Here is a 6,533-nt window from a genome sequence, read left to right as displayed (position 1 = left end):
GACTAGTAAGCCAAGCTCCACAAACTTGCCATGCCAAAACAAAAGCGGAAGGCCCTTGTTTGGACTTTAGGTTATTTGCTTGACCAAGAAGCAACCTATCTTGGACACAAAACAACTCACTTGATCATGGATCAAGTTGAGTTTGGTTTGGATCAAAGAAGGTTAAACCTCTCATTTGTCAAGACCAACCATAAGACATTAACTCATTGGCCATTGATGGAAGGAATGGGATGAAGATGAAAGGGAGGGAAAATGAAGACAAGTATCAAATTCAATTGATCAAATGTGAACCAAGTCATCATCAATCAACACCAAACAGAAAAGAAATGAAGATGACAAGTCAAAGAGTCAATGAGATTTTTTTGGTATTTTTTGAATTAAAATAAAATGCAAAAATAAAATAATCAAATAAGGTCAAACCTCAAATTCAATTTAAATCAACTTCAACAAGTCCAATTAAATTCTCATAGGTCTAACATGGTCAAACAAACTTTGACAAATTTTCTCAACAATTTTGGAAATCAGAAAGTATTTAAAAATAATAAAAAACAATGAAAAATAACACAATATGAATTAAAATCTCAAATAAATCTCAAATCAAATAAGAAATTGATGAGACTATTTTTCATTGACTTATCATGATCCATAGGTGTTATGAAAATATTTTTGGATTTTTCAAATATAAGAAAGTTTTTAAAAATGAAATAATGCTATTAAAAATCAAATAATTCACAAAAAAATATCAAATGAAATCACAAAAATATTAAAAAATCAAAATATGAAACTAGATTTTTCAAGAATTTTTTTGGAATTGGTCTCATATTTTTGTGACTTCAAATAAAACTTTTATGAATTTTTGAAAAATAAAAGGAATTAAATGAAATTAAAAGAAAATAGAAAAAAAAAGCGCAGCCACTAGATCAAGCTCATTAAATGACGTGGCGTGGATGAATGGATCAGATGCAAGGGCGCATGGTACACTTGAGTCAAGCGCGCAACATAATGATTTAAAACAAGTAAACACAAGGAATGACCAGGATTATAACGTGTAAGCATGACCCAATGGTTCTGAAGATGCACACATGGTGCAGGTGGTGGAAACCATCATCTTCTCCGGTGATCTAACAATCTCCGGCCACCAGTTGCAGAGAAAAATTTTATAACGAAAATGAAAAACAAGGACATCAAAATGAAGCTCAGGTGATGTACATCACCACTGTATCCATGGATCTTCCTCACTCTTCCTATTTTGAGAGAAATGTGAGATGGAAGATCATGGTGTGTCAACTGCAAATGCACGAAATGAAGAATTGAGACCACCATTGGCCTGCCTCAAGTGTGAGGACTTCAGAAAATCACACAAACCAAAGAAAACTACATTGAATTGCAAGATCTAGATCCAAAAAGTTTGAAGTTCTACCTCTGAAATGGAGCTCTTAAGGCCACGAATTCTTCAAGATCTTGATCCCTTTTTGCTCTGGAGGTGTGATGAAGATGATAGGATAAGGAATTGAGCTTTGAAAATCAACTAATGATGTTGAATTTCAAGCTTGAAAAAGAGAGAAAAGTATGAAAATTCCTTTAGTAATGGTTGGGATTTCAATGCTACAGCATTTCAGGTCTCCACAAGGTTTCCAAATGAATGAGTTTGAGCTCTTATTTATAGCTGAAGAGGGCTGAGATCATGATTCCCTCGTGTGCATGACAAATTTGAACTTTGGTGCATGTGCTTGTACAGGCGCATGTGAGGCCCAATGATGGGTGCTAATCCATGCTGAGATCAATTGGAATGGAAATGGACGTGCAATTGTGATGGAAATAGCTTGCACATGAAGTTTCAACATGAAATGCAAAAATGAACATAGAGAAGATACTACTTGTGGTAAGTAGTCACTTCTAAAAGAAAAAGTCTCCTGCAGAAGCTATTTATGGAATGGCGTAATTACATCTCATTATCCACCAGATTCAACTCTACTTCAACTCTATCTCAACTCTACTTCAACTCATATAAATAGAGATGAAATCAACATTCAGTATGAAAGAAATCAACTAGTAAAAACTATACTGAATTATTTCACGCTCAAGAAAAATCATCTTTGTTCTTCAAAGAATTTCACTAAGCTTTTGCTTATCAAGTGAAAAATCTGTTCTTAAATTTGTAATACTTGCTTTCTTAGAAGCACTCTAGATTACATATCTTGTATCTATTTTTATTTGATTTCCTCAAGTGACTCTTTGTAGTCTGTAGACTTGAGAGGACTAAGAGATTTTCTTCTCTCTTAGGGGTTGTTTGTAATCTTTCAAGATTAGTGGATTAAGTCCTTGTTGAAGGCGAAATCACCTTGGCCGGGTGGACTGGAGTAGCTTTGTGTTATAAGCGAACCAGTATAAAATCATTGTGTGATTTTCATTTTGGAAAAGCGCTTATTTTTCAAATAATTCAAACCCCCCTTTCTTGTTTTTCTCACCTTCAATTGGTATCAGAGCTCCGGCTCTGTTATTGATTTTCTAATCAAACACTTAACCGTGTAGAGAGATCCAGTACGAGAAAAACAATGGCCCACTCAAATGAGAAAGATTCTTACAATGCCAAGCCTCCTGTTTTTGATGGAGAAAAGTTTGATTACTGGAAAGATAGAATCGAAAGTTTCTTTCTGGGTTATGATGCTGACCTCTGGGACATTGTCACAGATGGATACAAACCTCCAGTCTTAAATGGAGCTGAAGTTCCCAGAAGCAAAATGTCAGAAGATCAGAAACGTGTTTTCAAAAATCACCACAAGGCCAGAACAATACTTCTAAATGCCATATAATACAATGAATATGAAAAGATCACCAACAGAGAGACTGCCAAAGATATACTTGACTCTCTGAAGATGACCTATGAAGGAAACTCCCAAGTCAAGGAGACGAAGGCTCTGGCGCTTATCCAGAAGTATGAAGCCTTCAAGATGGAAGATGATGAAGCTATAGAAGCTATGTTTTCCAGATTTCAAACTCTTATTGCAGGTCTTAAAGTGCTAGACAAAGGATACACGACTGCAGATCATGTTAAGAAGATAGTCAGAAGTCTGCCAAAGAAATGGAGACCAATGGTTACTGCTCTGAAGTTATCAAAGGATCTGAACAATATCAGCCTTGAAGAACTTGTTAGTTCTCTCAGAAGCCATGAGATAGAACTAGAGGAGGATGAGCCTCAGAAAAGGAACAAGTCAGTGGCGCTGAAGTCCAGACCTGAAAGACGGAAGTCAGACAGAACCAAAGCTCTCCAGGCAGAAACTGCAGATACTGACGACTCTGAACCTGAAGACTCTGATGATGAAGAAGAACTGTCCTTACTAACCAGAAGAGTTAAGCAACTCTGGAAAAGAAGGAACAACAACAACTTCAGAAGATCAAGACCCAGAGGGGATAGATCAGAGTCAACTTCAAAAGGTAAACCTAATAAAGATATTACCTGTTTTGAATGTAAAGAAACAGGTCATTACAGAAATGAATGCCCCAAGCTGAAGAAAGACAACCCTAGAAAAGAAAGCTTCAAGAAGAATACCTTCAGAACAAAGAAAGGATTAATGGCCACCTGGGATGATAGTGAAACAGGATCATCAGAATCTGACTCTGATGAACAAGCCAACGTAGCACTTATGGCTACCACATCCAGCAGCTCAGATGAAGAATCTGAAGAGATATCCTATGCAGCAAAGTTCAGACACCAATCATGGTACCTGGACTCTGGATGCTCGCGACATATGACGGGAAGAAAGTCTATGTTCCAAAGCCTGGAACTTAAAGACGCTGGATTTGTAGGCTTCGGAGGAGATCAGAAAGGAAGGATCAGAGGCTCCGGAACTATTGGTAATGGTACCCTTCCCTCTATATCTGATGTTCTTTATGTAGAAGGATTAATGCATAACTTGTTATCCATAAGTCAATTAAGTGATAACGGTTATGATGTAATCTTTAATCAAAAAACGTGTAAAGCCATTAGTCAGAACGATGGCTCTGTCCTTTTCACAGGCAAGAGGAAAAACAACATTTATAAAATAAATCTTTCTGATTTAAAAGATCAAAATGTTAAATGTTTAATGTCCGTTCACAAAGAGCAATGGGTATGGCATAGACGCTTAAGCCACATTAGCATGAGAAAACTTTCTCAGCTAACTAAACTTGAGTTAGTCAGAGGCCTGCCTAAACTGAAGTTTTCTTCAGATGCTCTGTGTGAAGCTTGTCAAAAAGGAAAGTTTTCAAAAACATCTTTTAAAAAGAAAAATGTTGTTTCCACCTCTAAGCCTCTGGAGCTTCTTCACATTGACTTATTCGGTCCTGTGAAAACAGCATCAGTCAATGGAAAGAAGTATGGACTAGTAATCGTTGATGATTACAGCCGCTGGACATGGGTAAAATTCCTAAAGCACAAGAGTGAGTCTCACTCTGTATTCACCAGTTTCTGTTCTAAAGTGCAAAAAGAATTTGACTCTAAAATTGTTAGAGTCAGAAGTGATCATGGTGGAGAATTTGAAAATAAAGATTTTGAAGAACTATTTGATTCTAATGGAATATCCCATGATTTCTCCTGCCCTAGAACTCCACAACAAAATGGAGTTGTAGAGAGGAAGAATAGGACACTCCAAGAAATGGCCAGAACCATGATCAATGAAACAAATGTTGCAAAGCACTTTTGGGCAGAAGCTGTAAATACAGCGTGTTACATTCAGAATAGAATCTCTATTAGACCTATTCTGGAAAAGACTCCCTATGAACTGTGTAAGGGAAGAAAACCCAACATTTCATATTTTCATCCTTTTGGATGCATTTGTTTTATATTAAATACTAAAGAACATCTGAACAAGTTTGATTCCAAAGCACAGAAAGGTATTATGTTAGGATACTCAGAACGCTCTAAAGGCTATAGAGTATACAACACAGAAACCAAAATTGTGGAGGAATCAATTCATGTTAGATTTGATGATAAGCTTGACCCTGAAAAGTCAAAGCTAGTTGAAAAGTTTGCAGATTTAGAGATCACTCTGGTAGAATCTGAGAAAACTCCAGAAGCAACTGTCACTCCAGACTCTGAAGAAATTAAATCTCCAGAAATTCCAAGGAAAGTTAAAAGTCGTATTAACGTATCTGAAGATTTGATTTTGGGAAACAAAGATGAACCTGATAGAACCAGATCTACCTTCAGAACTTCTGAAGATATTCCTCTGGGACTAGTGTCTCTGATTGAGCCTACGTCCTGTGATGAAGCTCTTCAAGATAACGATTGGGTGGCAGCTATGCAAGAAGAGTTAGATCAATTCTCCAAGAATGATGTCTGGGATCTCGTTCCTAAACCCAGAGGCACTCATGTCATTGGAACCAGATGGGTTTTCAGAAACAAACTGAACGAGAAAGGAGAAGTTGTCAGAAACAAAGCACGACTGGTAGCTCAAGGTTATAGTCAACAAGAAGGTATTGATTATAATGAAACCTTTGCTCCAGTCGCAAGGTTAGAATCTATTCATCTTCTTGTATCTTTTGCTATTAATCACTCTATCAAATTATACCAAATGGATGTCAAGAGTGCATTCCTAAATGGTTATATTTCAGAAGAAGTGTATGTAAATCAACCTCCAGGTTTTGAAAATTCAAACTTTCCAGAACATGTTTTCAAACTTAAAAAATCTTTATATGGACTAAAACAAGCCCCCAGAGCTTGGTATGAACGTCTAAGCAATTTTCTTCTGGAACAAAATTTTATCAGAGGGAAAGTTGATTCTACACTCTTCTGTAAAAACCTTAATAATGATCTCATGATATGCCAAATTTATGTTGATGATATTATTTTTGGTTCTGCTAATATCTCTGTTTGCCAAGAATTTTCTAAGTTAATGCAGGCAGAATTTGAAATGAGTCTAATGCAAGAACTAAAGTTCTTTCTGGGAATTCAAATTAATCAAACTCCAGAAGTCACGTACGTCCATCAAAGTAAATACATTAAAGACGTTCTGAAGAAGTTTGACATGACTGAATGCAACTCTGCAAAGACTCCCATGCACCCAACTTGCATTCTGGAGAAGGAAGAGGCAAGCAACAAGGTTTGTCAGAAGCTCTATCGAGGTATGATAGGCTCTCTTCTCTATCTGACTGCTACTCGTCCTGATATTCTCTTTAGCGTCTGTCTTTGTGCCAGATTCCAATCAGATCCTAGAGAATCTCATTTAACAGCTGTTAAGAGAATTCTTAAGTATCTGAAAGGAACTCCTAACCTGGGCCTGATGTATGAGAAAACATCAGAGTATAGGCTTTCTGGTTATTGTGATGCAGATTATGCAGGAGATAGAATAGAACGAAAAAGCACATCTGGAAATTGCCAGCTTCTGGGAAACAATCTAATCTCCTGGGCTAGCAAAAGACAGTCAACAATTGCTCTATCAACTGCAGAAGCAGAATATATCTCAGCATCACTGTGCACAACTCAGATGCTCTGGATGAAACATCAGCTAGAAGATCTTCAGATATTTGAGAGTAACATTCCTATCTTTTGTGAT

Source organism: Lathyrus oleraceus, chromosome 3 (assembly GCF_024323335.1).
Source record: "Lathyrus oleraceus cultivar Zhongwan6 chromosome 3, CAAS_Psat_ZW6_1.0, whole genome shotgun sequence".
In the NCBI taxonomy this organism is placed as follows: domain Eukaryota; kingdom Viridiplantae; phylum Streptophyta; class Magnoliopsida; order Fabales; family Fabaceae; genus Lathyrus; species Lathyrus oleraceus.
The sequence above is the reverse complement of the archived record's forward strand: the minus strand, read 5'-3'. Positions refer to the sequence as shown.